The 24,783-nt window shown below is 41.1% G+C and overlaps 1 long non-coding RNA gene across 1 annotated transcript; it reads left to right on the plus strand.

Moving 5' to 3' along the window:
- Positions 1–11,550: 11,550 nt before the first annotated feature.
- Positions 11,551–19,854, plus strand: LOC138412183 (uncharacterized). The gene is made up of 7 exons (XR_011244664.1): positions 11,551–11,714; positions 12,076–12,229; positions 15,539–15,651; positions 17,407–17,464; positions 17,738–17,796; positions 18,041–18,129; positions 19,714–19,854. It is a non-coding gene; the product is annotated as an uncharacterized lncRNA (long non-coding RNA).
- Positions 19,855–24,783: the final 4,929 nt, after the last annotated feature.

A 24,783-nucleotide genomic window follows, 5' to 3' on the forward strand; every position in this document is an offset into this window, starting at 1 on the left:
ACCCCTAACCCTAACCCTAACCCCTTACCAGTGGCCCCATGCCTAAACCTAACCATTAACCTAGCCCTAGATCCTAACCCTATCCACTTCCCCTTCTCTAATCCTAACCACTTCCCTTTTTCCTAACCCTAACCAAATCCCCCTTTTCCCTAACCCTAATGATAAACATTTTAAATTAAAATTTTAAAAATTTTAAAAAAGGGGATGAAAATGATGACAAACACAGGACTAATGCTCAAGGCCGTAAGCCAAAGAATGGAACCAACAGGTTCTGTTCATGACTGTGGCCAGAACAAACCTGGAGCAGATTCTCCCCTTTAAACAAATAAAACAAAAATAGTTATGAAACAAGATGGAATAAATAAACATATTATTTTATGTATGTGTGTGTGTGTATATATGTACATATATAGTTGTATGTGTGTATACATGTACGCATACATTATTATTTTTTATTATCATTATCATTATCATTATCATTATCATTATTATTATTATTATTACTATTACTATTACTATTAATATTATTTATCCAATCTAATTTAAATCAATTGAAACAATTCCTAAAAAAGTTAGACATTTTTTAAAACAAAATCACTTTCCTCACCTCTCTTCCCTCATGAAAGTGAGGGAGTAGGGGGAGGCAGAGTTCACAGCCCGAACAGGCGGGGGAGGGCTTAGCCCGGACAGGCTTCTCTCCCTGACTCTGCTACCCTTATTATATGAATGGTATAAAAAAATATGAAAAGGAGGATTCCAAACCAAATCACTTTTATGAATTTTTTTTTTTTATATACGAATTAATTAATAAGGAGATATTTAAAATTTTATTCCTAATTCTATTTTACAACTCAAACTAGATTGTAAACAATATTTTACATACAACAACAAGTTTTAAATTTGATAAAAATAACGTTTTCCTCTGATTGGCTCCACTACTCCCAAAGGATCAAGGGAGTTGATTAAATAATGAATTTTTCTCCATTCATTTCCCTTATATCAACCACCAATCCTAAAAAAAAGTTTGAATCATAAACAAATTACTATCCCAATAAGGATTTCCCTAAAATTAAAAAAAATATTTTAAAACATACTCAGAAATTTCAATTACTTATGAATTTTTTACAACTTTAAAATAATTTTTTCTCCTTAAAATACACATCCCACTCTCAAACAATAAGAATTAAACTTTACAAATATATTTTATCCACTAATTAACCAAAAAATGGTAAATACACTGAGATTCTCAGATGTTTTGTTTTAACCACGATAAATAGGAACACGTGTGAGCAAGACTTCCCCCCAAAATACATGACAAAACACAATAGAATGAAATACAACAATAAAATGAAATAATTGTTCTACTACTACTACTACTACTTATGGTGAGTATACTGATGACATGATGCTATTGTGATTGTTAACAACAGTATGTAACAATAATACTATATAATGATAATATTTATAATAATATATTAGAAATATGTGTTGTGCTTCTGCTGCTGCTTCATTGGAAAAAAAAAACATTCAGCCACTCGGCCCTGTCCATGATGAAACACTAAAACACTTGACTTCGGCTAACAATAGTCTTTGGCTTCCACTGACTGCATTTCCATTGGATTTGCACTCAAAATCAATGCTTTTTAATGCTTTGTGAGTGTGGGAATCATGGGGATTGTGACTTGATCAGGTGGGTGCAATTGTTTTTTTTTGTCCACCAGATGGAGGTCATTGACCACTGAGCACAACAGTTTTTTCAAGCTTCAACATCTTGAATCAACTTCATCAGTGTTCAAGTCAAGTCAACTTGTCACTTATCAATAATGCCATGTGTGCAGGACATACAGACAATTGAAATAGTGTTTCCCTCTTATCCCCGGTGCAAACAACATTCAACATGAAATATCAAATATCAAAAATACAAGTCATTCAAAGATAGAAACAGGCAGTGGCAAATCTAGATGATATCAAGAGTATAAATATTGCAGATATGGTGGGATGAACAGAATGAACGGTATAAATAGAAACAGAATTATCAGTGGAATATCAATAGAAATATGGAAATATGAACAGAATTACAGTAGAAATAGAAATGGGATGCTCTCCAAATAAAATCCACCACCACCACCATGACTACAAATTACCTGAAACGTGCTCCTAACACTATTCTGGAGGAACGATTTCAGCCTCCACACTTTTTTCACTCCTGACCGTCGCATTCATTATCATGATCATTTATTGTTCTCTTAGTTTGTTGTTGTTGTTGTTGCTGCTGCTGTTGCTGCTGTTTGGTGTGATGTTTTAAATCCATGTTTTATTGTGCTACAAAGGACAATGCCTTGAATACATTGATTTTATTGCATTAAAATACAATACATAATACAATAGAATGAAATACAACCATAGAATGAAATACAACCATAGAATGAAATACAACCATAGAATGAAATACTTGTACTACTACTACTACTACTAATGGCAACCGTACTGATGACATGATGGTCGTGTGATTGTTAACAACAGTATGTAATAATGTAATAATAGTAACACACTTTGAATCTGTCTGTGTGTATGTAATAATAATAACACTATATAATGATCACATTTATAATAATACAGTAGTAATATGTGTCTGTTGTGCTGCTGGGAACGTGGGTTTCATCTTTCTACGAGCTTCCTATCAAAAGCGGTTCACTTTGGATCTCTCTGTGCAAAGCAGCTACAGTCTGCACCACATGTGATGCTCGGTCTCAGGGAGGGCCATGCCCGCCCTCCGGTGGCAGCTCAGGGACCCGCACCAGGCACACTTTGGATCTGTCTGTGCAAAGCCGCTACAGTCTGCAGCACATGTGATGCTCGGGCTCAGGGAGGGCCGTGCCCGCCCTCCGGTGGCCGCTCAGAGACCCACTCCCGAGCTTTTTTTTTTTTAATTCAAGCCTCTCAAGCCCTTTAAGGCCTTATCTCTGATAACTCATGGAGGCTTCGGGCAGGGGATCTGAAAAATGAGTATGCTTGTCAGGGGTCTGGGTCTGACCGCTGTGCCGAGTTTCAGACCCGTGTGACCTCCGCAAAGGTCAAAGGTCACATGATGGATGGCTTATCTCAGTGTTTGTGCCGTCTTCTTACCCCCTATCGCCCCTATACCCTGACCCCCTAACCCTTATGACTTGAAACGTGCTCCTAACACTATTCTGGAGGAGCGATTTGGGCCTCCACACTGTTTCACTCCCGACCGTCCCATTCGCTTATCACAGGGAGTCATTTTTCGCCCATATCTCTGCAACCGTAGGTCGTAGCTGCCGGCCACTGCCACCAACGGAAAGAGCCCCCCTGAAAATGGAGGGGGGTAGCCAAAGTCCCGAGTCTCTGGCACCCCGGGAAATAGCGCGTCCGCAGAGCCGGACGCGGACACGCTCGGCTATTATCCCCTTACCTAACCCTAACCCTAACCCCTAACCCTAACCCTAACCATTAACCTAGCCCTAGATCCTAACCCTATCCACTTCCCCTTCTCTAATCCTAACCACTTCCCTTTTTCCTAACCCTCACCAAATCCCCCTTTTCCCTAACCCTAATGATTGACATTTTAAATTTAAATTTTAAAAATTTTAAAAAGGGGATGAAAATGATGACAAACACAGGACTAATGCTCAAGGCCGTAAGCCAAAGAATGGAGCCAACAGGTTCTGTTCATGACTGTGGCCAGAACAAACCTGGAGCAGATTCTCCCCTTTAAACAAATAAAACAAAAATAGTTATGAAACAAGATGGAATAAATAAACATATTTTTTTATATATGTGTGTGTGTGTGTGTATATATGTACATATATAGTTGTATGTGTGTATACATGTACGCATACATTATTATTTTTTATTATTATTATCATTATCATTATCATTATCATTATCATTATTATTATTATTATTACTATTATTATTACTATTACTATTAATATTATTTATCCAATCTAATTTAAATCAATTGAAACAATTCCTAAAAAAGTTAGACATTTTTTAAAACAAAATCACTTTCCTCACCTCTCTTCCCTCATGAAAGTGAGGGAGTAGGGGGAGGCAGAGTTCACAGCCCGAACAGGCGGGGGAGGGCTTACTCTGCTACCCTTATTATATGAATGGTATAAAAAAATATGAAAAGGAGGATTCCAAACCAAATCACTTTTATGAATTTTTTTTTTTATATATACGAATTAATTAATAAGGAGATATTTTAAATTTTATTCCTAATTCTATTTTACAACTCAAACTAGATTGTAAACAATATTTTACATACAACAACAAGTTTTAAACTTGATAAAAATAACGTTTTCCTCTGATTGGCTCCACTACTCCCAAAGGATCAAGGGAGTTGATTAAATAATGAATTTTTCTCCATTCATTTCCCTTATATCAACCACCAATCCTAAAAAAAAGTTGGAATCATAAACAAATTACTATCCCAATAAGGATTTCCCTAAAATTAAAAAAAATATTTTAAAACATACTCAGAAATTTCAATTACTTATGAATTTTTTACAACTTTAAAATAATTTTTTCTCCTTAAAATACACATCCCACTCTCAAACAATAAGAATTAAACTTTACAAATATATTTTATCCACTAATTAACCAAAAAATGGTAAATACACTGAGATTCTCAGATGTTTTGTTTTAACCACGATAAATAGGAACACGTGTGAGCAAGACTTCCCCCCAAAATACATGACAAAACACAATAGAATGAAATACAACAATAAAATGAAATACTTGTTCTACTACTACTACTACTTATGGTGAGTATACTGATGACATGATGCTATTGTGATTGTTAACAACAGTATGTAACAATAATACTATATAATGATAATATTTATAATAATATATTAGAAATATGTGTTGTGCTTCTGCTGCTGCTTCATTGGAAAAAAAAAACATTCAGCCACTCGGCCCTGTCCATGATGAAACACTAAAACACTTGACTTCGGCTAACAATAGTCTTTGGCTTCCACTGACTGCATTTCCATTGGATTTGCACTCAAAATCAATGCTTTTTAATGCTTTATGAGTGTGGGAATCATGGGGATTGTGACTTGATCAGGTGGGTGCAATTGTTTTTTTTGTCCACCAGATGGAGGTCATTGACCACTGAGCACAACAGTTTTTTCAAGCTTCAACATCTTGAATCAACTTTATCAGTGTTCAAGTCAAGTCAACTTGTCACTTATCAATAATGCCATGTGTGCAGGACATACAGACAATTGAAATAGTGTTTCCCTCTTATCCCCGGTGCAAACAACATTCAACATGAAATATCAAATATCAAAAATACAAGTCATTCAAAGATAGAAACAGGCAGTGGCAAATCTAGATGATATCAAGAGTATAAATATTGCAGATATGGTGGGATGAACAGAATGAACGGTATAAATAGAAACAGAATTATCAGTGGAATATCAATAGAAATGTGGAAATATGAACAGAATTACAGTAGAAATAGAAATGGGATGCTCTCCAAATAAAATCCACCACCATGACTACAAATTACCTGAAACGTGCTCCTAACACTATTCTGGAGGAACGATTTCAGCCTCCACACTTTTTTCACTCCTGACCGTCGCATTCATTATCATGATCATTTATTGTTCACTTAGTTTGTTGTTGCTGCTGCTGTTGCTGCTGTTTGGTGTGATGTTTTAAATCCATGTTTTATTGTGCTACAAAGGACAATGCCTTGAATACATTGATTTTATTGCATTAAAATACAATACATAATACAATAGAATGAAATACAACAATAGAATGCAATACAACCATAGAATGAAATACAACCATAGAATGAAATACTTGTATTACTACTACTACTACTAATGGCAACCGTACTGATGACATGATGGCCGTGTGATTGTTAACAACAGTATGTAATAATGTAATAATAGTAACACACTTTGAATCTGTCTGTGTGTATGTAATAATAATAACACTATATAATGATCACATTTATAATAATATAGTAGTAATATGTGTCTGTTGTGCTGCTGGGAACGTGGGTTTCATCTTTCTACGAGCTTCCTATCAAAAGCGGTTCACTTTGGATCTCTCTGTGCAAAGCCGCTACAGTCTGCACCACATGTGATGCTCGGTCTCAGGGAGGGCCGTGCCCGCCCTCCGGTGGCCGCTCAGAGACCCACTCCCGAGCTAATTTTTTAAATCAAGCCTCTCAAGCCCTTTAAGGCCTTATCTCTGATAACTCATGGAGGCTTCGGGCAGGGGATCTGAAAAATGAGTATGCTTGTCAGGGGACGGGGTCTGACCGCTGTGCCGAGTTTCAGACCCGTGCGACCTCCGCAAAGGTCAGACACACCCCTCTTTTTGTTCTATAAAGCCTCTCAGGCCCTTTAAGGCCTTATCTCTGATAACTCATCGAGGCTTTGGGCCGGGGATCTGAAATATCCGTATGCTTGTCAGGGGACGGGGTCTGACCGCTGTGCCAAGTTTCGGACCTGTGCGACTTCCGCAAAGGTCAGACACACCCCTCTTTTTGTTCTATAAAGCCTCTCAGGCCCTTTAAGGCCTTATCTCTGATAACTCATCGAGGCTTTGGGCCGGGGATCTGAAATATCCGTATGCTTGTCAGGGGACGGGGTCTGACCGCTGTGCCGAGTTTCAGACCCGTGCAACCTCCGCAAAGGTCAGACACACCCCTCTTTTTGTTCTATACAGCCTCTCAGGCCCTTTAAGGCCTTATCTCTGATAACTCATCGAGGCTTTGGACCGGGGATCTGAAATCTCCATTTGCTTATCAGGGGGCGGGGTCTGACCGCTGTGCCGAGTTTCAGACCCGTGCGACCTCCGCAAAGGTCAAAGGTCACATGATGGATGGCTTATCTCAGTGTTTGTGCCGTCTTCTTACCCCCTCTTGCCCCTATACCCTGACACCCTAACCCTTATGACCTGAAACATGCTCCTAACACTATTCTGGAGGAGCGATTTGGGCCTCCACACTGTTTCACTCCCGACCGTCCCATTCGCTTATCACGGGGAGTCGTTTTTCGCCCATATCTCCGCAACCGTAGGTCGTAGCTGCCGGCCACTGCCAGCAACGGAAAGAGCACCCCTAAAAATGGGGGGGTGGGGGTAGCCAATGTCCCGAGTCTCTGGCACCCCGGGAAATAGCATGTCTGCAGAGCCGGACGCGGACACGCTTTGTGAGTGTGGGAATCATGGGGATTGTGACTTGATCAGGTGGGTGCAATGGTTTTTTACGTCCACCAGATGGAGGTCATTGACCACTGATCACAATAGTTTTTTCAAGCTTCACCATCTTGAATCAACTTTATCAGTGTTCAAGTCAAGTCAACTTTATGATCAATAATGCCATATGTGCAGGACATACAGAGAATAGAAATAGCTTTTCCCTCTTATCCCCGGTGCAAACAGCATTCAACATGAAATATAAAATATCTAGTATGTAATAATGTAATAATAACAACACACTTTGGATCTCTCTGTGTGTATGTAATAATAATAACACTATATAATAATCATATTTATAACAATATAGTAGTAATATGGGTCTGTTGTGCTGCTGCTACTGCTGCATCATTCACTACTGACCGTCCCATTCGCTTATAATGGAGAGTGTTTTTCCCTGAATATCTCAGGGACGGAAGGTCGTAGCTGCCGGCCACTGCCACCAACGGAAAGAGCACCCCTGAAAATGGGGAGGTAGCCAAAGTCCTGAGTCTCTCGCACCCCGGGAAATTACGTGTCCACCGAGCCGGACGCCGACACGCTTGGCTATTATCCCCCTACCTAACCCTAACCCTAACCCTAACCCCTAACCCCTAATCCTAACCCCCCCCCCACACACACACACACACTCATTTATTTATTTTAATAAATATCAATTTTTGTACAGTTTACTGAATATATTGCGGCCCAGATGGCGGCGCGTGTAGACGCAGCGACCACCCACGCTCCCGAAAAAGCGGTGTTTTGTTTACTTAATAAGTGTTTGTCCGAAAGTTTGTCTTGTTCGTCTCGTCTTTATGCGTTGGATTACAAGTACAGTCAACAGGCTCTGCTGAACATCCGTAAAAGCAACAATAACAACGTGTTGGACACTACAACAGAGAAAACAATCAAGGAGCTCGGACTACTTCGCCAGCCCTGGACTACACCGGACCCACACCGGACTACACCGGACCCACACCGGACTACAGCCCCGATCAGGAGACGTCGGAAGCGGTGTGCGAGAGTGCAGAAGAGGGGCAAGCGTGGAGGTATCCGAGCCAGGCTAGCGGCTAGCCCAACTCGCCCAGCCATACCATCCATCCTCATGGCCAACGTAAGATCCCTGGACAACAAAATGGACCACATACAACTGCTGAGATCAGCGAACCAAACAGTGAGTAACTGCTGTGTGCTTGTCTTCACTGAAACATGGCTAACTGACAACATCCCGACTCTGCTGTACATCTTGAGCAGCTAACATGCTATCGAGCGGACAGAGCCCACGTTAACGGGTGTAAACAACGCGGAGGAGGAGTCTGTGTTTACATTCGTGACGCGTGGTGCCAGGACATTGTGGTAGTATGCAGACACTGTTCACCACTGGCGGAGTTTATGATTCTAAAGTGCCGTCCTTTCTACCTGCCGAGGGAATTTACTGCGGTTTTGATAATCGCGGTTTATATCCCTCCAACCTCCAGCAGCAGTGACAGGAATGCGGCACTCTGTGAATTACATCAGGCCATCAGTGAACAACAGACAGCACACCCAGATGGATTCACTATCGTCGCTGGAGACTTTAATCATGCCAATCTGAAAACACTACTCCCCAAACTTCACCAGCATGTTAATTTCCCAACAAGGGAGAAAAACACCTTGGACTTGGTTTACACTTCACACAAAGGTGCATACAAAGCCTCCCCCCTCCCCCACATCGGACTTTCTGACCACATCACTGTTATACTAATGCCAGCATATCGGCCCAGAGTGAGAGTGGAAAAACCGGTTCGGAAAGAGATTTCAGTGTGGCCGGAGGGATCAATGAGTGCTCTTCAAGACTGTCTTGAGACAACAGACTGGGACATGTTCAAGCAAGCAGCCACTCACAACAACCTCATTGACAATGAGGAGCTCACAGACACTGTTTGCTCTTACATCCGCAAATGCATGGATGATGTGACCCACACAAAGACCATCATCACTCGGGCTAACAAGAAGCCATGGCTGACAGGAGCTGTCCATCAGCTGCTGAGGGCCAGGGACAAAGCCTTCAGAGCCGGGGATAGGATTGGCCTAAGAACAGCGAGAGCCAGCCTGTCCCGTGGCATCAAAACAGCTAAACAGGACTTCACAAAAAAGATTACAAGCCACTTCAAGGACAGCAGAGACACGCGCAGCCTGTGGCAGGGCATCCAGACCATCACGGATTACAAGCCTGCATCACAGACCTGCGACGACAACATCTCTCTGCACGACCTCAACAGCTTCTTTGCAAGGTTTGAAGCAACCAACAACACAAGCCCACAGAAAACTCCAGCCCCCCCCCCCACGACCAGGCTCTTTGCCTGTCTGCAGAAAGTGTGAAGAGGGCACTCGCCACTATCAACCCCCGAAAAGCAACAGGCCCAGACAACATTCCAGGCCGTGTACTGAGGGACTGCGCAGAGGAGCTTAAGGATATCTTCACAGTTATCTTCAACACTTCTCTGAGTCAAGCTGCTGTTCCATCACATTTCAAGACCTCCATCATCATACCTGTACCAAAGAAACCGGCTCCATCCTGCTTCAATGACTATCGCCCTGTGGCACTTACCCCCATCATAATGAAGTGCTTTGAACGGCTAGTCATGTCACACATCAAGACCATCCTCCCCCCCACCATGGACCCCTTTCAGTTTGCATACCGGGCCAAACGTTCCACAGAAGACGCAATCTGCTCTGCTCTCCACCCAGCCCTCACACACCTGGAAAAAGCAGACTCACATGTGAGAATGCTTTTCATAGACTTCAGTTCAGCTTTTAACACCATTATCCCACAACAACTCATCTGTAAACTGGACCAGCTGGGGCTCAACACCTCCCTTTGCAACTGGGTGTTGGACTTCCTCAGCGAGCGGCCACAAGCAGTACGAGTCGGCAACAACATCTCGAGCAGCATCACACTGAGCACAGGGGCCCCACAAGGCTGTGTGCTCAGTCCCCTGCTCTTCACCCTGCTGACTCACGACTGCACACCTACCTACAGCACCAATCACTTGGTAAAGTTTGCGGACGACACTACTCTGGTGGGTCTCATCACCAAGAACGATGAGACCTACTACAGGAAGGAGGTCAACCTCTTGACCACGTGGTGCAGAGACAACAACCTCCTGCTGAATGTCAGCAAAACAAAGGAGATTGTGGTTGACTTCAGGAGAAGACACACTGAACACCCACCACTGACCATCGATGGTGCTGCTGTGGAGCGAGTGAGCAGCACCAAATTCCTGGGGGTGCACATCAGTGAGGACCTCTCCTGGGCCACCAACTCTGCATCACTAGCGAAGAAAGCCCAGCGGCGCCTCTACTTCCTCCGCAAGCTCAAGAAAGCAAAAGCCCCCACTCCCATCCTGAACACATTCTACAGGGGTACCATTGAAATCATCCTGTCAGGCTGCATCACTGTGTGGGGCAGTAGCTGCACTGAATACAGCCGAAAAGCACTGCAACGCGTGGTGAACACAGCTGCTAGGATCATTGGTGCCCCACTCCCCTCCTTGCAAAGCATATACACCACCTGCCTCACCCGGAAAGCCACCTCGATTGCGAGGGACACCAGCCACCCCGCACACAGCCTTTTCAGCCTCCTACCCTCTGGAAGAAGGTATAGGACCCTCCGTTCCCGCACCACCAGACTCAGCAATAGCTTCATCCACCAAGCTGTCAGGAAGCTAAATTCTCTCCACTCACTCCCCCCAGCCATATCCGACCATCTGACAACAGGCTGAAATCCCCCCCCCCCTCCAAAAATCACTCAGGACTCTGAAACAAACTGTCTCTGCACTTTATCACTTTATCACTTTATCACTTTTTTATCACTTATCACTTTTACCTCTTTTAACTTGCACTGCTGTAATGTAATGTTTATCTGTTGTTTATCTGTTGTGCCTGTGCACTTTATATGTTTCACTGTGGGGAGAGTGGGAAACGTTCTTTCGACTGCTTTGTATGTTTACATGTGAAATAGTTGACAATAAAGCTACTTTGACTTTGACTTTGACTTTGACTACTGCTCAATTAATTACTATTATTATCCCATCACCTATTCAATTTGTAACCCATGTCAAGATATGATATAAATAAGAATAAATAGTTTAAAGGCTGCATAAATAAGTTTAAAATTAGTGATCCATTTTATGTAAGTCAATTCATCAAAGTTAATTAGAAATGTTCATACAACAATAATTTAATGTCTATTTAAGATTAAAAGTATGCTGACAGAAATTTCATGCCTGCCCCTTTAAGGGACTAGTGACACTCAACGCAGCGCCTGCGTGATGCTGCAGCAGAGACCATAGGGAGAGAGCAGAGGAGAAAACGGAGAAAAACGAGCTGCGATTAATAAGCATAAAAAAGAGTGAAAAAAGTTGATTTAGCAGTTGAAAAATATAACTTACCTGGTCGGGAACTGACGGGGATTTTATGAGAACTAAGTCACACCGGTTTTGGTGAGTTTTGTGTTTATTTTCTTGCAATTTTGCTGCGTTGTACCTTTTTAGCGGAAAGCTAATGCTAAAAACGTAGCTATTCACAAGGAAATGCTCCGTCATAACCTGTTTATCAGTTATTTTTTTGGGTTTATGAAGACTGTAAATGTTACAAAAGTGTGTGTAAGCTGTATAAATGAAAGGTATGCGCTGTAGTTTGTGTGGGAGACGGAGCCGTGAGTTGAAAGAGACCGCTCCGCTGCCATTTTGAGACGAAAAAACACCGCAGCAGTAACGTTACAACTCAGAAACTGTGAAACATTTAATTGTGTGATTTGACGATTTAAAAAGAGATTATTTGTGTTTATGACATGTTACACAGGTCAGGGTTTTTGCTCGGTTTGAAGCTGGGTCGGAGCAAGGACTGTGCACACACAGACGGGATTCAAGATGGCGAGCCAGACCCAGACCTTCACCTTCAACTCATCTACTCCTTCGCGCCAGTGAGGAAATCTTCGGCGTATGGTGACTCAGTGGTAGGAGTATCAGGAACTAGTTTGAACTGAACTGATTGATTTGTTATTTTTTTCGGACTAAATTGAACTGAGGAGAAAAAAGACTGGTCTAACTTAACTTAGATTAGCTACGAAAGGAAAAAGTGAAATACTCTTTTCAATTATACTTGCCTTAGTATTAGGAACCTGCAGGGTATTTGTTTTGTTTTGTGTACTGTATTTTATATGTGTGTTTTGCATTCAGTAAATTGCCGGCCTTTTGTACTTAGAGCAACGGTCTCTGGTGTGATTAGTCTTGCTTCCCACTCCTTAGAACAGGGGTGGGGAATCTTTTTCACATCAAGGGCCATTTCAATTTTTCCAAAGTCCTCAGAGGGCCATACCATTATGAACACATAACTAAAGATGAAAAAAAAGACAAAAAAAGTCTATAACTGCTGCGTTACTAAGCCTCATGTTTGCTGCATGTCTAGACTCACCTAATGTGATGGCTGGAACTGTTTTTCTCTAGCAAGGCGTCTGATATTAGCTGGCAGTGATGATGATGCTACTCGAAGCTGGTTTTCCAAGTTTGAGTCAGTCAGTCTTGAGCGGAAGCAAGTCTTTGCAAGAGTCAGTTTTGAAAAGAACTGTTCACAGCGATACGTTGTCCCAAACAGAGATGCAAACTTCAGGGCATGTCTCCTCAGGATGGGAAAATCCTCAGCACGAACATACAGTTTGTAAAAGTCCAGCAGAGAAAGGTTGTGGTACTTGGCTTTGAGCTCGTTGTTGTTTTGCAGATCAATTATTTCCATTTGGAGGTTGTCTGGCACATCAGACGGTTGCACATTAAATGGTGTCGCAAACACGTCGAGTTCCTTTTGTATATTTTTCACATCATGAAACCTCTCATCAAGTGCCTGGATGAGTTTTGCACACTCACCAGCATATTCAGTCGTAACATCAGGCTTTTGTTCTTGTAGGGTGGGAAAGTTCACAGTGTTTCCCCTTTCCAGCTGTCCTTGCCACAGCCTTAACTTCACTTCAAATGATTTCACATTTGAAAGCAGAGAGCTGATGAGCTGGTTGGGACCTTGCAGCTTGATTTTTAGCTCTGACAGGTGCTTGCTGATGTCCACCATGAAGGCCAGATCACGGAGGAACTTGCCATCACTGAGCTCCATGACAGGTCCACCCTTCATCTCCATGAAGCGTCTGACTTCTTCCCGCAGTGTATAAAACCGTGCGAGCATATTTGCACGACTCAGCCATCACACTTCACAATGATAAACCAGATCACCATACTCTGACTCAAGCTCGCTGAGTAACTCCTTGAACTGGCGGTTGTTCAGCCCTCTGCTTTTAATGAAGTTTATGGTGGACACAACTGTTGTCATCACATTGTTAAGCTTCAGGGAATGTGCACACAAACTCTCTTGATGTATGATACAGTGGCATACAACTAAATCACTTGGATCCAGACTCAGTCGGCTCATTTCTTTTTTGACTAAAGCAGTCAATCCTTTTTGCGCGCCAACCATTGCGGGAGCTCCGTCAGTGGCGATGCCGCTCAACTTCTCAAATGGCAGTTCAAAATTGTTCATGGCCACAATAACTTGATTGAACAAATCCTCACCTTTAGTAGTGCCATGCATGGCTTGCAAAGACAGCAACTCCTCCTTTGTTTCAAACTCAGACGTAATCCCACGCAGAAAAATGGCAAGCTGCGCTGTGTGTGTGATGTCTGTTGTCTCGTCACAGGCCAGAGAAAAATACTCGAAGTCTCTTGCAGTGTTCTTGAGTGTTTTTTCAATATCTTGCGCCATATCAGTAATCCTTTCTGAAACGGTTCTCCGGGACAAACTGACGCTTTGAAATGATTTCACTTTGTCGGGGGCTAGCAGCTCCGCGGCGGCTACGAGGCACTCCTTCACGAACTCTCCTTCAGCGTGAGGTTTCAGCTTCGTGGCTATCAGTTCACTCACCACAAAACTTGCACGCGTAATATTCTCTCTGTCAGTCTGTGGCCGTGTGATAGCTGCCTGTTGAGCACCCAAACTCCGACGAAGAGCGTTAATTTTATCCAAACGCATTTGTCCTTTCAACTCGTCGAGTTTAGCATGTTTCGAGCTGTAATGGCGCTCGACATTGGCCTTTTTCATCACCGCAAGCGCCTCGCCACAAACTAGGCACACTGGCTTGCCTTTCACTTCAACAAAGAAAAAGTCATTTGTCCATTTTTCCTGAAATACGCGGCATTCTCCGTCCACCTTCCTCGCCATGATGCATCACTTGTTTGTGTCGGTACTTGTCATGTGTCAGTCACTCCGACCCAATGCAGTGGTACGTACATCACATGCTGTGTTCACTGACCCTGACGTTGACTCGGACATAGGACTCTCTCTCGGAAAACTAATGACGGGCGATATATTTTTTTTCCTGATTTTTTTTTTTATTCGTGTATGCATATATGAAGATATAAAATATAAAAATTGTATTGCATTGCGGGCCAGTTGAAATGGCCTCGCGGGCCGTATACGGCCCGGAGGCCGGACGTTCCCCACCCCTGCCTTAGAACCTAGAACTGGTCCAGTGGCGCAGTAAGTGGTGTGATACCGGTGCTACAAATTCAATTAAATTTTATTTGTATAGCACCAAATGATAATATACATTATCTCAAGGAGCTTTACATAGAAGGTCAAGACATTAAAATATTGTTTAATATAGAGAAACCTAACAGTTCCCACAATGAGCAAGCACTTTGGTGACTGTGAAGAGTAAAAACTCCCTCACATACAGGGAGAAACCTCTAGCAGAACCAGGTTCAATGTGGACGGTCATCTGCCTCTACTGGTTGGGGTGAGCAGAGAAAAATGGGGTGAGCAGAGAAACAGTGGGGAGGGGGAGGCGAGAGACCAGAACACTTGAGCAACATCAGGTAGCAGCTCTGACTAGTTAAAATGTAAACGATAACAGTGTAAAGAAGTTATTGATTATTAATGATAGCAGCAACAATTAATATAATAATTAATTAAGTATTGTTGTTAATAATAATAATGATAATAATAATAATAATAGTTGTTCTCCTTCAGTTCTGGAGTCAGAGATACCTGCAATGAGAGAGAAACAGAGAGAGGGACATGGGAGAAAAAAGACACGTCAATAACATAGTTATTGACATTTATTAAAATAAATAAATGAGTGTGTGTGGGGGGGGGGGGGGGGGTTTCAGGACTCACCTGATCCAGCCAGGCTTTATCAAAAAGGAATGTTTTAAGTTTAACCTTAAATGCACAGAAGGTGTCTGCCTGGTAGCTGAATGCTCTACCTCATGTTCTACTCTTACAGACTCTTGAAACCACAAGAGAGACTGTGTTTTGGGAACGAAAACACCTACTGTAGATGCTTGAGAGAGAGTCTGAGCCAGGGACAGTAAATATGGTTGAGGTTCCATCAATAAGGTGAGTAATAAAAAATGTGATACCTTACTCTGATGTAAACTGTGTTCTGAGAATGTTTTGTAAATCTGTGGGGATTTATGTAGGTAACATTAATTTGACAACTTGTACCATTTCTATTGGGGAGCCAATTTCACGGCTATGCTCAGTATCAAATTCTAAATCCACATTAAAAAATTGGGGAGTAAAAACATATGAAAAGATGAGGAGGGCAGTTGATTTTCATGTGATTTTTACTATGTTGTAGACTGGTTTGTTTTAAATGTCCCCATGCAAAATGGAACGTGCATAACTTGTAGGTACTACAGTACCAGTATAGTGCCTGGAAAAGATAATATTGGATACATGCATGATGCCTCGAGCTGCAACTGACAAGTAACACAGAAAGTGAGGGTAAACAAATGCACGTAAGAGGCATTGTCATCATCCACAGGGTCTTCTCCTGTGTCTTTTCACTCTGTAATGTGTATACTGATGACTGCCGCAGCTGGCATGACAACAGATTACTTTTCAAACTTGCTGATGACTCTGTGACAGTCAGTCTCCTCCATGCGGATGAGAACAGCCATGGTCCCATTGTGGATTGTGAATCTGTATTGCTGTGACTGCATTTTTACTACTAAATGTGACAAAAACCAAGGACATGAGTTTTAGGCATCAGCCCTCAAACTCTGAGTACTATCATCAAGGGGCAGGTGATAGACTTTGTAAAGAACTACAAGTACCTTGGGATGAACATTAACTATGATCTCTCTGATGACTATGTCCCTGATGATGGCTGTTTGTATTACGGATAGCATGTGGCTGATCCCTTATTCAGTAGAACATGTAGTAACATGTCCATGTTCCATGCTGTTTATTTAAAAATAATTTACTTGTCTTCTTGTACAATGCTCAATGATATAGATATCCATTCCAGATTTCTGCAACATACCTTGGAATTGTATCCATAATTAATTATGAAAATAAATCCAGTTTATGATTTGTGATATATGACAATTTGATTCTGACTGATCATAATTCAAGGTCAGCTTTAATTTGCCTCAATTCAAGATACCTTAAATGAAGTTTAAAGTTAGAATGTCATTGTGGAAATCCTAAACTAGAATTGTGATTAATGAAGCATTGTGTTAGTTCATGCAGGACACGGAGTCATGTGCTCAGCTATACCGATAGGTTTATGGGTGCTCGTCAGTCACCCACCAATCACAGCCCATTCTCTCACCAAAGCGGTCCCTTTAAATACAACCTCATCCTCACTGATCCCTGCTAAGCTATAACACTTTTAGCACTGTAATGGAAATTTTACATTTGTGTGTGTATAAATGCATAAACAGACATGTATGTGGAGGACTGACCAAATGGTTGACCAAATTGTTCATCTAAAAGGGCAACTTTAAGGTTTACGGTGATGGCTTAAGAAACTTGAGTTTTATGGCCTTGAGAAACCACAACTTTATGGTATCTCGTATCTCTGATTGGGATCAAACAACTGGGATCTCACAGGGGGGGGGAGTCATCCACAGAACATGTAAACAAAAGGACAGGATGTCTCCTCCACTGAGTGAAAATACAGAAGGGTAATATATACCTTTGCATGCTTAGTGGGAGGGGGCTGTGATTTATAAGAACACAGATTCTCCTATGTTCTTTGCTTATTTGTGCATGTCATTAAGGTGATGTGTACCAATGAGTCCATCTGCAGATGCTGAATTAAACTTAAAGAAAGAAGTGTTTGACTTTGTGCTTGTTTCACAGAAACTGCCACCACAGCACCGAGTCCAAACACGGTTGTGGTAAATCATCTTAAACAAAGGTACCTTGCCTGCTACGCCCACTGGGGGCTCTGCATATGTTCCCTGTTTTATCTCAGCACGCTGCTCGGCTAACCAGGGAACATCCATAGAATGGAGCCTTCAGCGCCAATCATAACTGTGTCCCCATTTGCAACAAATGGGTAAATCATGACAAAGAGTTCCTGACTGAACTCGGAATAAAATGAATTTCTGAAACTATAATAGTTCAAATGAATTGTAGATATCTAATGTTATTTTAATTCTACCATTACCTGTCTTGACATGTACTGTAGATGCTTGAGAGAGTGTCTGAGCCAGGGACAGTAGACATCACTGAGGTTCCATCAATAATGTGAGTATTGAAACGCATGATATTTTACAATATACTGTGAAGTAGATTCTCAGAAAGTTACAGAAATTTGTGGGGGAAAATTGTTTGCAGATGCTATGAATGTCGTGTTAATTTCTGACACTCAGTTCACATTTATAGAGTTGGCTTGTTTTGTCAAGAAATCATCCATGTAAATTAAAAGAACAGGGAACAAATTATTCATCATGTATTGCTATATTTATTTCTTTACCATTTTCACTTTCAGTGTGGCCAGAGGCATTATGTTTTCAGCTTGTCCATCCATCTGTCTGTCCCATTCATGTGAAAGCGATATCTCATGAACAACTACATTATGTAAGTCAAAGGTCGAAAGGTCAAGCTCACTTGACTTTGCATTGTTTTGAATACAAAGGAAATATCATTACATGTGGCACAAACATTCACTTGGACTCAATGATAACTTGAATAGAATTCAGTTGTCAAAGATCAAATGGCAAGGTCACTAGGACCTCACAAAACACACTTCTTGCCTTGTAAATGCGATATATCCGAAATGCCTTGAGGGAATTCTTTCACATTTGGCACCAACATTCGCATGACATTGGATTCAATTTTGGTGGCCAAATGTCACAGTGTTCTCACAAAGTATGTTAATATTTTTCCTGAAAATGATATCTAAAGATCAGCTCATGGGAATCTCGTCAAACTTGGTAAAAACAGTAACTTCAACTCAAAGATGAACGATTTTATTCCCTTCGAAGTTAAAGGTCAGAGTAACCTCAAGTCACTGTAAATGTGATATGTTAGGACTGTCAGTAGGGAATTTCATTATATCTGGTAACTTGGAGTCACTGCTTGAGTGAATTTCTTATCAATGTTACATGAGTTGTCTCTTGGATTTTAGCCCTCTACCTGGTCAGGGGCCTAAACAGGGGCCAAAAAGACACGACTCAGAAACTTGTAGGCATTTTACATCTAGGAAAAGTGCCACCAATTGTCCAGCAGGCATGCCTCACAAGGTGCTTCCAACTTGGGTAGTGTGACTGGGTTGGCAGCCTCTTGGTTCTGGAGCTTTTGGGAAAATTAGGATCCCTTTCGGGGCCTTCCCAAGGGCCTAGGAGCCCCATATTTGACCCACTGGTCACGAGAGGCTCTTTGAGCCTGCATTACCCATTTTCACCAAAACCGCAGAGGGGCCCAGGTGACCTTTGTGACCTTTGGTATCAATTAAGCCAATTTTTGAAGTTCCATTTTGACAGCAGTACCTCAAAGTAATGGTTAATATTTACCAGTGTGTTAGGTGAATGTGTATATGTGCTCAGGAAACTATTTGTAATACGGTCTGTTCGTGTAGCGTGAAGTAATATTGATAATTACATGACGACGATTAAGTCAACATAAGGCACATTAATCTCCTGCAATTCTAACTGTGCGCCGTCTGTGGAATAGTAGTACACCGTGGCTGTGGAAAAACTATATGACTAGTGTTGTTGCAAGCAGGCTATTTTAAATTTATTTTTTCAGAAATATTTGCGTTACTGAGTGAGTGTACTGTTCTAAATTGTGAGTTGCAATATATTATCAGTATATTAGAAGTAAGCCGAGTTAAAGAATATTTTGTGAAATGCTGTATTTGTTTATCTTACATGCTTATGTTTACTTTATTACTGGTATCCAAAGTTGTTTGATGAATGCAAGTGCTAGGTGACAGATAAGACATGTTAAATGTCTGTCTGGATGTACATTGTCTATAGTAATATTTCAGTATAGTCTATTGACGTATGTAATATTTCAGTTCGGTAGATATTCAGCAGTAATTGTACACATTGTGGCATTTGTATTTACGGTAGGTGGTTACCCTGATAATGAGTCATAATACACATGATCTGAGAAAGGTATGTGTCCATTTATCGTTCACTCAAATACTCCCTTTTTCAGGTATTTTACACTATAAAAACAACTTCCGGCTACGGCGACCCGAATGTAGTTGTGCTTCCTGGGTCCCCGGGGGAACCTCTACTGAAAACTTGGGGCCCCTGGGTGGTTTTGGGCTCGAACTGAGGTAGGAGGTAGGTGGAAAAAATTAGATCTCTTGACCTGCAACACCCAGAGCTTTAATAACACATATGGAGCCTTCTGGGGTGAGAGGAGATCCAGTGTGAAAAATGTCAGAGCTCTAGCTGGTCAGGGGTCCAAACTGCGAATCTTTGATATCATCTAGATTTGCCACTGCCTGTTTATATCTTTGAATGACTTCTATTTTTGATATTTTATATTTCAAGTTGAATGCTGTTTGCACCGGGGATAAGAGGGAAACACTATTTCAATTCTCTATATGTCCTGCACATATGTCATTATTGATCATAAAGTTGACTTGACTTGAACACTGATAAAGTTGATTCAAGATGTTGAATCTTGGAAGAACTGTTGTGATCCGTGTTCAATGACCTCCATCTAGTGGACGGAAAAAACCATTGCACCCACCTAATCAAGTCACAATCCCCATTATTCCTACACTCACAAACCATTAAAAATCAATGATTTTGAGTGCAAATCCAATGGAAATGCAGTCAGTGGAAACCAAAGACTATTGTTAGCAGAAGTAAAGTGTTTTAGTGTTTCATCTTGGACACTGCCTTTGTTATTTGTCTGTAGCCATGTCCAAACTATTCCATAAAGGGCAGAGTGGCTGAATGTTTTCTTGCCAATTCAAGATGCAACAATTTTTACTGTCAAATACACAGCAGAACACACGTTCCCCTGTGAATTGAAATTCTTGTGCTGTCCTTTCTGGAAAACCAGCTGACCAAAATTGACATTCAAATACAATATTGACATCAAATACAATAAGAATATGAAACATGTTTAAGAGTAAGGTGAAAACAAGGGTAATGAGGTGAATAGGGTGAGGATTTTGCAAAACTGAGCAGTGCAAATGTATGCAATGTAAATGTAAACAGTACAAATGGACATAGTTTAATAATGGAGGCAGCTCTCCTGTGAACCCTGCCTGCGGTGGTAAATGCTCTGCAGAGAGGGCAGTGAGTTCTTGATGATTTTTTCTGCTGTCTTCACCACTCTCTGCAGGCGTTTGCGGTCCATAGTAAATGTGCTGTCGTACCACACGGTGATGCAGCTGGTCAATATGCTCTCAATGATGCAGCTGTAGAAGTTGCTGAGGATCTTAGGAGTCATCCCAAACTTCCTCAGCCTCCTCAGGAAGTACAGCCACTGTTGAGCCTTCATGACTAGCTGTGTGGCGTTTAATGTCCAGGTGAGGTTGTCACTGAAGTGGACCCCGAGGTATTTAAAGCTGAAATGATTGAAGCAGCAGCAGCAGCACAACTGACACATATTACTACTATATTATTATTAGTTTGGCAAACCCCCCCCCCCATTTTCAGGGGTGCTCTTTCTGTCGGTGGCAGTGCCCGGCAGCTATGACCTTCGGTCCCTGAGATATTCAGGGAAAAACACTCCCCATTAAAAGCGAATGGGATGGTCAGTAGTGAAAGTTTCACCAAGTGTGGAGGCCCAAATCGTTCCTCCAGAATAGTGTTAGGAGCACGTTTCAGGTTATTTGTAGTCGTGGTGGTGGTGGTTTGTAGTGCTGGACTTTTTTGGGAGAGCATCACATTTATATTAGTACTGTAATTCTGTACATACTGCCATATTTATATTCCACTGATAATTCTGTTTATATTTATACCATTCATTCTGTTCATCCCGCCATATCTGCCATATTTATACTCTTGATATGGTCTAGATTTGCCACTGCCTGTTTATATCTTTGAATGACTTCAATTTTTGATATTTTATATTTCATGATGAATGCTGTTTGCCCTGGGGATAAGAGGGAAAAGCTATTTCAATTCTCTGTACTTCCTGCACATATGGCATTATTGATCATAAAGTTGACTTGACTTGAACACTGATAAAGTTGATTCAAGATGTTGAATCTTGGAAAAACTGTTGTGATCCGTGGTCAATGACCTCCATCTAGTGGACGGAAAAAACCATTGCACCCACCTAATCAAGTCACAATCCCCATTATTCCTACACTCACAAACCATTAAAAATCAATGATTTTGAGTGCAAATCCAATGGAAATGCAGTCAGTGGAAACCAAAGACTATCGTTAGCAGAAGTCAAGTGTTTTAGTGTTTCATCTTGGACACGGCCTTTGTTATTTGTCTGTAGCCATGTCCAAACTATTCCATAAAGGGCTGAGTGGCTGAATGTTTTCTTGCCAATTCAAGATTCAACAATTTTTACTGTCCAATACACACGAGAACACACGTTCCCCTGTGAATTGAAATTCTTGTGCTGTCCTTTCTGGAAAACCAGCCGACCAAAATTGACATTCAAATACAATATTGACATCAAATACAATAAGAATATGAAACATGTTTAAGAGTAAGGTGAAAACAAGGGTAATGAGGTGAATAGGGTGAGGATTTTGCAAAACTGAGCAGTGCAAATGTATGCAATGTAAATGTAAACTGTGCAAGTGGAGATAGTTTAATAATGGAGGCAGCTCTCCTGTGAACCCTGCCTGCGGTGGTAAATGTGAGTGAGTTCTTGATGATTTTTTCTGCTGTCTTCACCACTCTCTGCAGGCGTTTGCGGTCCATAGTAAATGTGCTGTCGTACCACACGGTGATGCAGCTGGTCAATATGCTCTCTATGATGCAGCTGTAGAAGTTGCTGAGGATCTTAGGAGTCATCCCAAACTTCCTCAGCCTCCTCAAGAAGTACAGCCGCTGTTGAGCCTTCATGACTAGCTGTGTGGCGTTTAATGTCCAGGTGAGGTCGTCACTGAAGTGGACCCCGAGGTATTTAAAGCTGAAATGATTGAAGCAGCAGCAGCAGCACAACTGACACATATTACTACTATCTCACCAGTTACAGTTAAAGCTGTAAAGTTACCCAGATTAACTTCATTATTTTCATTTAGTCAATCCAAACAGTAAAGTGGACAGAATAACCCTAACCCTAACCCTTTTAGCAGGGAGATAACACAATTTCTATGCCAAGATAGAAACAACAATAAGTTTTCACAACTAATATTCAGCAATGAGATGGTCATGATCACCCATGGGCATCATGTAAGAAAACCAAAATACAAATACAAAGTAGAAAAGATAAACCATAGTCTTTTACAAATTTGGGTAAATAACCAAGAATTAAGAATAGCCTTGTCCATGCCTACAATATGAAGAGCCACAGTGAAGGTAGAGGTAATGAGGTAGGATAGTAATCAAAGGAAATATCGTGTTTCAGGGCCATTCTGCACCCATCAATTAAACCTCAAATGAAACCATTTGTTACATAAACAGACTGACATTTCTACAGATAATTACATCTTGATGCCATACAATATAATATGGTTTACGGCAAACAAAAGAGAAGTACTTAAATGTCTCAGAGAAACATTGTCTGAACCATAGACTGTATATAAAGAGGTCTGAACCCAGTTATCTTGCATGGCTTAAGCCTGGCCCCCAGCTTTACTGTGGGGAACCTTGGAGTTACATGAAAACAAGCCTCTGGGACAGCCTTCTTCCACCTACAAAATATGAAAATGAGAAACATCTCGTCTCAAAGAATGCTGAAAAAGTAGTCCATGCATTTGTTACCTGTCGACCGCTTGGGGAATTCTGTGAAAGAATAAAAATGTTGTGGCTTGTTCAGATGTGTTTTACTCACTGCAGAGTAGGGAGAGACATCACACAAGGCGGTACAATTCTTTCTAATGGACAACATTCAGAGTTTAGGTTTTTGTATCATCACTTAAATGGATAGTTCAACGCAAAAAGAAAATTCACTCATTATCTACTCATCTCTTTGCCGATGGAGGGGTCTCTGTGAAAATAAATGTGAATACAACTCCAGGAACTCCTGGACAGGCTAATTTATTATACAATTATGCTCCAATCATTCACTAAGTCATGTGATAAACACCTTCACCACCCCTGCTGATGTGGCATATCTGTATGCATTGGGGGTTCAAGTAAATTGAATTCACACTGTGATGTGAGAGCTTGTGAATGGTTTGTATTTATATAGCACCTTTCTAGTCTTGATGATCACTCAAAGCACTTTACAATACAGTTTGCAATTCACCCATTCACACACATATTCATACAGTTTTTTTTTCAATGAAGGGCAATTTGGGGTTCAGCATCTTGCCTAGGTATACTTGCTTGTGTGTCTTGTGTTGCAAGATCCTGCTTTGGCTGGAGCTGGGGGCCATCAGTGAAGTAGAGGTAGCTGGCCACTGCCTCATATAATAATAGCCATGCTCATCCTGCCATTCAGATGAGTTTTGATTTCTGTAGCATTAATTTGATATTGTTTTGGTCTGGAATTCAGTTCCTGTCAGCCTTATCAGTTGAATTTCTTTTTTGTTTTAGTTCTTTGAAAATTACTTTTTGTTAGAAAAATCTGATCCATCATGTGTCTTCCCTTATTTAGTGCCAGATGACTCTGATGCGCCAAACCAAGTTATAAATTGCCTGTGAAAATAAAACTGAAAATCTTGTAATGTTCAAGGACAAAAGATTATCGGCAAAGTTGGAGCAGCAAAACAAATCAAAAATAAAGAACCTGGGTGTTACTCAGGACTAGATTTTAATCCACACATAAACAATGTCACAAAGATTGCCTTTTATCATTTAAGAAACATTGCAAGAGTAAGACTGTACCTCACTTTGGAAACTGCCAAAAAGTTGATTCATGCTTTTATACTTTCTCGCCTGGACTACTGTAATGCACTATATTCAGGATTACCGAAAAAATCCATCGATCGCCTACAGTTTTTGCAAAATTCAGCAGCCATGGTTTTAATGAGAAATAGGAAAAGATTCCATATTACTCTTATTTTAGTGTCTTTACACTGGATTCTAGCATCACTGAGGATTGATTTTAAAATTATTTTGCTTGTTTTTAATTCTCTTAATGGTACAGCACCGTCATACATCTCTGACTGTTTATGGGAATATGTTA

Source organism: Paralichthys olivaceus, chromosome 12, assembly GCF_024713975.1.
Source record: "Paralichthys olivaceus isolate ysfri-2021 chromosome 12, ASM2471397v2, whole genome shotgun sequence".
Lineage (NCBI taxonomy): Eukaryota > Metazoa > Chordata > Actinopteri > Pleuronectiformes > Paralichthyidae > Paralichthys > Paralichthys olivaceus.